General features: G+C 43.4%; 1 long non-coding RNA gene across 2 annotated transcripts; it reads right to left on the reverse strand.

The window, feature by feature from the left end:
- Nucleotides 1-879: 879 nt before the first annotated feature.
- On the reverse strand, nt 880-5925 carry LOC144382798 (uncharacterized). Of its 2 annotated transcripts, none has more exons than XR_013450201.1 (4): nt 5841-5925; nt 4183-4241; nt 1512-1621; nt 880-1002 (listed from the first exon to the last, which is right to left on the reverse strand). It is a non-coding gene; the product is annotated as an uncharacterized LOC144382798 (long non-coding RNA). The 2 variants fall into 2 exon arrangements; XR_013450200.1 differs by lacking the exon at nt 5841-5925 and adding an exon at nt 4603-4759.
- Nucleotides 5926-9214: the final 3289 nt, after the last annotated feature.

The raw sequence follows: 9214 nt of genomic DNA on the forward strand, positions 1-9214 counted from the left end.
GAATCTATTTATAATTATAATAATTAAAAAGCTAATGACAGAGTGGGACTATAAGTTTGTTTTAATGTTTAACATTTTAAAAAATTTACATAATACTTTATTTTAATAGAATAAAGGACAGGGACACCTGGGTGGCTCAGTCGGTTGAACATCCGACTCTTGATTTCGGCTAGGGTCACCATCTCAGGGTTGTGAGATCAAGCCCTGCAGTGGGCTCCGCAGTGGGGAGTCCGCTTGAGATTCTCTTTCCCACTCCTTCTGCAACAAAATGAAATAAAAGTCATCCAGATTAGAAAGGAGGAAGTATAAGAATCTCTATTTGCTGGTGACACAATCTTATACATAGAAAATACCAAGGATACACTAACAAATGGTCAGTATTAATAGATAAGTTAAATACAAAGGTTTCAGGATATAAGGTTAATAAACAAAAATCATAGTATTTCTATATTCTAGCAATAAACATTCTCAAAATGAAATTAAGAAAACAATTCTATTAAACAACAGCCCATCAAAGACTAAAATAGAGAGAAAAAAACAATTAACAAAAGGGGCACTTGGGTGGCTCAATTGCTTAAGTGAGTGACTCTTGATTTCAGCTCACATCATGATCTCAGGATCCTGGGACTGAGCCCCGAGTTGGGCTCAGCACCCAGAGGGGAGTCTGCTTCAGGATTCTCTCTCTCCCTCTACCTCTCTCTCCCTCTCTCTCTCCCTTTATGTGAGAGAATCCCACTCTCTCATATAAATAAATCTTTAAAAAAAATTAACAGAAAAGTGCAAGGTTTATACACTGAAAACTACAAAATATTACTGAAAAAATGTAATCTAAATAATGCAAAGATATCCCATTTCAGGGGTTGAAAGACTTACTATTGTGAAGATGACACTGCTGATTCAGTGCCCTCTCCATCTAAATCCCAGCTGTGTTTTTTGGAGACATTGACAAGCTGATCCTAAAATTCCTAGGGAATGGCAAGGCACCCAGACAGTCAAAACAGCCTTGATAAAGAAGAACAAAATTAGAGGACTTACACTGCCTGATTTCAAAACTTTACTATACAGCTGCAATAATCAAGACAGTGTGCTAGCATTAGAATAGGCATAAACAATGGAATAAAATTCAGAATCCAGAAGTAAACCCTGATACTGACGATCACTTGATTTTCAACAAGAGTGCCTGGACAACTGAAGGATGGAAAGAATGATCTTTTCAACAAATGGTGCTGGTACAACTAGATACCCACATGCAAAATAATGAAATTAGACCCCTAACCACATACAAAAATTAAGTCAAATGTATCAAGGACCTAAAAGTAAGCACTAATACTATAAAATTCTTAGAAGAAAATATAGGTATAAATCTTCACATCCATGGATTAGGCAATGGTTTTAGATAAGACACCAAAAGCATAAGCAACCAAAGTAAAAATATATACGTTGGATTTCATCAAATTTAAGAACTTTTGTTCTCTGAAGGACACCATTAAGAAAGTGAGAAAACAGGGTACCTGGGTGGTCCAGTCAGTTAAATGTCTGACTCTTGATCTCAACTCAGGTCTTGATCCCAGTGTTGTGAGTTCAAGCCCCATGTTGGGCTCCATGCTGGGTGTGGAGTCTACTTTAAAAAAAAAAAAATTAAAGTAAAAAAACAACCCATAGAATGGAAGAAAATATTTATTTGCAAATCATATATCTGATAAGAGACTTGTATCACATATGTAAAGAACTCTCATAACTTAATAATAAAAAGACAACTAAAAAAAAGCACCCTATTTTCAAATGGGCGAAGGACTTGAATAGACATTTATCCAAAACACCTAATTAAAAAAATTCCAGAACCAAGAAAATAAAGGGATCAAAAGAAAAAGAAAAAGAGAAAGAAAGAAAGAAAAGCAAATGACTAGTAAGCTAATGGAAACACACTCAACGTCATTAGTCGTTTAAGAAATGTCAGTCAAAACCACAATGAGATACCAGGTCATACCCACTAGGATAGCTAAAATTAAAAGCCACACAACAAATGTTAGTGAGGATGTGGAGGAATTGGAATCCTCATACATTGCTGGTGGGAATGGAGAATGGTGCAGTAGCTTTGTAAAACAATTTGGCAGGTCTTCAAAATGTTAAATATAGAGTTAGTATATGATTATACAATTCCTTTCCTCTAGGGACCTACCCAGGAAAGATGAAAACATATGCCAACATAAAAACTTGTATTCAAATCTTCATAGCAGCATTATGCATAATATCTAAAATGTAGAAACAACTCAAATGTACGTATCACCTGATGAATGGATAAACAAAGGGTCATCTATCCATACAATGGAATAAAAAGGAATGAAATACACATGCTGCAACATACATGAAACTTGAAAACATTATGCTAAGTGAGAAAAGCCAGATAAAAAGACTACATATTGGTCCAGAACAGGCAAATCAGAGACAGAAAATAAATTAGTGATTGCCTTAGGCTGGGGCATGGGGTGGGGGGAGGGTGAGGGGAGGAAGGTGGGATTGGGATTGAATACTGATGGATGCAAGGTTTCTATCTGGGACCATGAAGATGTTCTAAAATTAAATGATGGTAATGGTTGTGCAAGTCTGTAAATACTAAAACCACTGCATTGTATACTATAGGTGTTGAAGTTTAAGGTATATAAATTACATCTCAATAAAGCTTTAAAAAACAAAACCTAATGGGGCGCCTGGGTGGCTCAGTCGGTTAGGCATCTGCCTTCGGCTCAGGTCATGATCCCAGGATCCTGGGATTGAGTCCCGAGTCGGGGCTCTCTGCTCAGCGGGGAGCCTGCTTCTCCCTCTCCCTCGGCCTGCCCCTCCGCCTGCCCCCCTCCTGCTTATGCGCGCGCTCTCTCTCTCTGTCAAATAAATAAATAAAATCTTAAAAAAAACAAACAACCTAAGACACTTTATTTTAAAAAAAAACAGCTCTCACAGGAATAATGTCCTCTTCATTGAAGGGGAAGGGATTGTGTTTTATAAATCATGTAATTTCAACACCTACCTCAGTGGCCAATGGAGCACTTGATGACAGTTTAATAAAAGGAAGGAAGGAAAGAAGGAAAGAGGGAAGAGATGAATAGATATGACTATGATATTCCTTCAAAAACTATTCACTTTTCTAGTGTGCCAAGAACCTAACATACATTGTCATTGGCCTCACCTTGCAAATGAGGAAACTGGATCTCTTGGGAGGATCAGTAACTGACTCAAATCCCTTATGCTAGTGAACAGTGGAGGGAAAATCAGAACCCAAGTCTGTATATGCCAAAGCCAATATTCTGTATATTCATTTCTGTAATTTTGATGAAGATCTGAAACTATAGGGGTGATTGGAAGCTATGTTGACATGAGTTGGAGAACTGTGTAGGCATGTGCATGAACACACTGGAGGATGGACAGGGGAAGGAACGGGGTAGCTTCTGAAAATTTATGTTAGGTATTGGTGGGATTCAAAGGGGCCCGATAAATAATACTCTTATTCTTATTGAAGTTCTGAACAAACTGAGAAATAAGACAAAAGGGTGAAAGTGCAGGGTTGGATTGGTGGGCTTGGGGCCCATGTGAGTTGCACTTGGGTTAATGCTTTGCCATCACTGTCTTGCAATTCTTGGTACTTTCTTGCAATTCTTGGTACTTCCGATTTTGTACTAGGTCCTACAATTATGTAACTGACAAAGATGTCACCTGACAAAATATCACCTTTATTACTGTTAGAAGGGGTCTGGGAGCATGTGGCTTGAGTGTGACAGCAAACTCCTAACCTTCAGTCTAGACCTTGGGCAACCCACCTAAGGGAAAGTTTGAGTCTGCAACGTGTATGCATTTTACTCACTCCCACTGGTCCCAGTGGAAAAAGAAAGAAAGAGACCAGAACCCCCCAGGCCGGACCATTGATAAATCCCTCCCATCCAGTGGAGAAATCTATTCCATGCCAACCAGGTACCTGACTCCACCTCCCTGGGAAGGGGTAAAGGATGGGGCAGGAGGTCAAGAGTGATTAGGTAAACCAGAGAAATGAGGAGACATTCCTTTTTACAGTAGTCAAGATTCTTTTGGTTACAAATAACAGATACAATCAAATTAGCTTAAATGGAACAGGACGTTTTGAAAAGGTGCTGCCAACAGTCTTTGTTTTAAAGCAACACCCGGGGCACCCACCTGGCTCAGTTGGAACAGTGTGTGACTCTTGATCTTGGTTGGAGTCATGAGTTGGAGCCCTATGTTAGTAAGTGTAGAGGTTACTTAAATAAATAAAAAACTTAAATTAAAAAAAATAATAAAGCAACACCAAATCCTTTCCCCCCCTTTCCCCTGCTAATTTTGTTCAGGTACAGAAAGGAAATTCCTTGATCTCGGAGAAACAGATGTCCTGCCAGCTCTATGAATCATAATCATGGAAATCCAATTCCCTTTTCTTTGCCAGGTACTCATGTTTCCAGCCTGTGTTGCAGGTAGAGTAAATATATGAAATAGTTCTAGCCAATAAGATATAAGAACTTCTATGGAGACTCTAAGAAGGAGGGATTTTTTTCATTAACAAAAACTAAGCCTCTTTCCATCTGCTCCCTTCCTTCTTACTTGATGCAATGATGTGAGGACATGACATCTGGAGCCATGGAAGCCATACCGAGACCATGAAGAAACAAGCACAGAATGCAAAGTCGACATGCTGAATGGCATAGCCAAAAGATGAAGGAGTCTGGGTCCTTGATGATATGGCTGAACAGAACACACCCTAGCTCTGCCTGCCTTCAGACTTCTTAAGGAAACAATGTGTCCTAATGGCTCAAGCCATGGTCACTTAGGTTATCTCTTACCTGCAGTCAAATACATCCAAACTCCTACAGACTTAACATCACACTCGTGGTGTCAGACTTACACCACACTCATAGTGACAGACTTACACCACACTCATAGTGAATACCAAGGAAGCCAAGGGCAGCTGCTCTCCCAACAGGAAGCAGAAACTGGAAAGTTGTCACACTCCTAGGCAGTTAACTCTCTCTTCCACCCTCCTCTCTGAGAACGTGTGTCTTTCTTCATTGTTTCTACAGACCAGTTTTCACTGATGCAACATTCACACAGCAAAGCCTTCCACGTCTGCATTTCCTGCATCTAAGAGACCAGCTCAGGCTGCAACAGCATCTCAAGCTCAATTCCAAAGTCTAGAAGAGAGGGGAGGCTTGACCCCGTTGTGGGTCCTGTATTTCCCTGGCACCCTAGGGGCAAAGTCACACGCTGGAACACGGCTACCAAGGGCCCCTCCGTGTGTGTTTGAGATTCCCAGAGAAAGGGGAGGCATGGGCTAAAAGATACCCCTAACTATCTACCTTATCGGCTGAGCAAAAAAGGAAGGGAGATAAAAGCCAGGTTAAGTATGTTAGAGAGTGGGCGGGAAGGAGCCTGAGAGATGAAAAGATTCTGGCAGCAAGTGAAAAAGCTGGAAGAGGGATGAGCTATCTCCGGGGGGTAGCTGAGAAATTCCTCGAGTCAAAATTCAATCCCTTAAAGACTTTCCTTGAATGAGGAGTGAAGGAGAGAGGTGGCCCGGGAAATAAGAAGGAAGGAAAGGAGTGGCCCTGGAGAAGGAAAAAGCTGTCACCGAGAAAACAGAGGGTAGGACTGGACGCGCCTCGAACCTCCCCGCCCCCGCCCCCCAAGAGGGAAAGCCAAGGACTTATGCAGATTTTAGGCCGAAGTCCGCCGCCCCCCCCAGGACGTGTGTTTGTGTGCGTTCCCTGGCAGTCGCTGGGAGCAAACATTTCTGTCGAGACAAGGTCACTGCAACAGACTGGGGTCAGCCTTAATGCTGTTACCCCACAGAGACGAGAACACGGCGGCGTGGAGGCCGGAACGCTGCCCCCAGGGTCCCCGGCTTCCCACGTGGCCGCCCAGATAAACGCCACAGCTGGGAGGGGGGACTGGGGGGCACAGAGCGATTCCGAGAAGGGCGCGCGGGCGGGGCGGGAGGCGGGGTGCGTCGTGGGGCGCGGGGTGGCCGCCGAGCCCCTCCCCCTCTCCCGGGTGCGCCGGGGCCGGGGCGGGGCGGAAGGCGTGCGCAGGCGCAGACGCAGGCGCTGGCCCAGGGGAAGCTGAAGGACGTGTTCCGGGAAAGCGCAGGAAGGAAGTCGGGGCGGCCAGATAGCGCGGCCTCGGGAGTCACGGTGGACAATTCTGGGAACACAGAAGCTGGGGTCGATTTGGATCCAACCCCTTTTCCTCCCCGCCTCTTTCTCCGCATTCCTGCATAATTTGTCAGCACGGCCCTGGGCCTCTGCGCACGCACTTTCCACTTGGCCTCCGGGAGGGATCGGGCGTGCTTGGTTCACTACGGGTCATCCAGTGCAGTGCTCCGCACATAGGAGGTGCTCAGCAAATATTTCTTCCATGAGTCAGTGCGTGGAACTTTGTCACCAGAAGAAAGGATCCAAGACATAAGCTGATGTGTTGGTTGTCTAAGAAGGGGGTACTCCCGGAGAAGAGTAACCTTTACATCGTTTTTGGCTCTGCTCTCCGAAATGTTACTGATGGGTTTGTTTTGTGTGGGTAGACTAAGGAGGCAGGAAAAAAGGTTTGGAACCACTGGACCAATTAGTAATTTCCTAGACTAATTCGTAGGAGGGGAATTTTTTTTTTTTTTAAAGATTTTATTTATTTATTTGAGAGAGAGAGAATGAGAGACAGAGAGCATGAGAGGGAGGAGGGTCAGAGGGAGAAGCAGACTCCCTGCCGAACAGGGAGCCCGATGCGGGACTCGATCCCGGGACTCGATCCCGGGACTCCAGGATCATGACCTGAGCCGAAGGCAGTCGCTTAACCAACTGAGCCACCCAGGCGCCCAGAGGGGAATATTTTTAAGTGAAATTTCACCTGGATGTCTAAACAAATCACAGAGATTAACAACAACAACAAAACCAATAGTTGCTCTTCTGCCGGATCCTCAGTGAAGAGCTGGTTTTCAAAATCATTCATTCGGTGCCTGGTGGGTTCTGTCTATAGAGCGTGGGGCTCTTGATCTCCGGGTCATGAGTTCGAGCCCCACAATGGGATCCTACTTAAAAAAAAAAAAAAAAAAAAAATGAAAGAAACAAAAACATGTCATCTGCTGCTACTCCAGGGTTACTGGTAAAGAACTGAGGCCCAGATGGATGATAACTAAAATTATTGTGGTAATCTTTTCATAATATATGTATGTCAAGTCATTATGCTGTACATCTTAAACTTAGAGTGTCGTATGTCAATTATATCTTAATGAAACAAAAAATAAGTAAACGGATTAATTTAAAAAACAGTACTGAAGCCCAGAGAGGCTAAGTGACTTACTCAGTGTCACACAGCAAAGAAGGAAAGAAAGAGGGCAACAACAACTAAAAAACCACAGGAATTTGAGTAAAAGCCAAGAGAAAATGATGGCTTGCGGTTCAGATTCTACTTGTTGCCTGTTTTTATACAACTTGAGATCAAAGAATTTTTTTACACTTTTAAATGGTTAAAAAATGAAAAAGAATATTATTTTGTGACTTGTGATTATATGAAATTCACATGTCAGTGTCCACAAATAAAGTTTTATTGGTACACAGCCATGCCCATTCACTTACTGCTGCTATCAACACTACAAAGGCAGAACTGAGTAGTTAGTACGCAAACTATAAGTGGCCCACAAAGCCTGAAATATTTACCATCTGGCCCTTTACAGAAAAAGTTTGATTAGTTCAGGTCTGGAATTCTCAGGGGTTCCTTAGGTTTTCAACTACTTTAGAAAGCCTTAGATGCTGGGATCTGGGTGGATTATGTGACAGTGAGTGGTGAGGGGAGAGAGGACTGCAGATACTGGGGTCCTTTGATTAAAGGCCTAGAAGGCAAGGGCAAGTTCACAGCCAGCTGTAGGCAGTACAGGAAAGAGAGCAGGTCTAACCTAAGCTAGGTAATTATGAAATCAGGGACAACCTGACTTTTTGAGACTCTCCTATGGTCTCTTCTGGGTACTGTAGGGTTTATAAACAAGTTCCTAGGATGCTGCACAAGAGGCTCACAGTGCTGTTCAAAGACTGTCTACACACCATGAATGGTAAGAACACTCTGGTAACGATGGTGGACAATGTCAGCTTCTCACCAGGCTCTGTCCTTCCTCCTATTATATTAGCTTTTATTGAACACTTTTTCTGTACCAGGCACTATGCTAAATACCTTCCAAACATTATTTCTTCTATGGGATAGACTTTAGTATATATTTTTTAAAGATTTCATTTCTTTGAGAGAGAGAGGGAGAGAGTGCATGCACATGAGCAAGGGGAGGGACAGAGGGAGAGAGAGAAGCAGACTCCCTGCTGAGCAGGGAGGCCAGGACCCCAGGACCATGACTGAGCCGAAGGGGCTTAACCGACTGAGTCACCCAGGTGCCCATCTCCATTTTGCAGATGAGGAAACTAAGACTTAGTGAGACTAATGTCCCCCTATGGAGACTGAACAAGGAAGTGGGTGGGGTCAGGATCCAAACTTAGATCAGCCTAATTTTATAGTGTATTTTTTTTAAGATTTATTTATTTTAGAGAGCAAGTGTACAAGTGGGGGGGAGGGGCAGAGGGAGAAGAAGAGAAGCAGACTCCCCACTGAGCACGGGGCTTGATCCTATGACCCTGAAATCATGACCTGAGTGGAAATCAAGAGTCAGACACGCAACCAACTGAGCCACCCAGGTGCCCCTATGGTGTATTTCTTAAGCAGCACACTGTATTGCCAGTGATGGGAGTTGGGTACATCCTAGTCCATGTAATTCCTCCTGAGAATGACACAGTGAATCATTCAGGGTCTGATCGGGAGAAGGGAAACCACTCTGAGTACTTGAAACAGAAGGGAGTGGGATGCAGAGAATTGGTGATAGAAAAGCTGAGAAGACTGTGGGAGATAATAAGACAGCCCAGAATTAGCAAAAGCAGAATGCTACCAGCACTCCTAAGCTGGAAAGGTGTCTTAGTCTGTTCAGGCCACCATAACAAAATACCACAGACTGGGTGACTTAAACAAGAGGAATTTCTTTCTTAGAGTTCTGGAGAAGATCTTGGGAAGTCCAAGATCAAGGTGCTGGCAAGGCAGAATTCATCCTGAGGCCTCTCCTCTTGGCTTGTAGGTGGCTGCCCCCTCTCTGTGTGCTTACATGATCTCTTCTTTGTGTCTCAGTGAAGAGTGACAG

This window comes from Halichoerus grypus, chromosome 8, assembly GCF_964656455.1.
Source record: "Halichoerus grypus chromosome 8, mHalGry1.hap1.1, whole genome shotgun sequence".
Classification (NCBI taxonomy): domain Eukaryota; kingdom Metazoa; phylum Chordata; class Mammalia; order Carnivora; family Phocidae; genus Halichoerus; species Halichoerus grypus.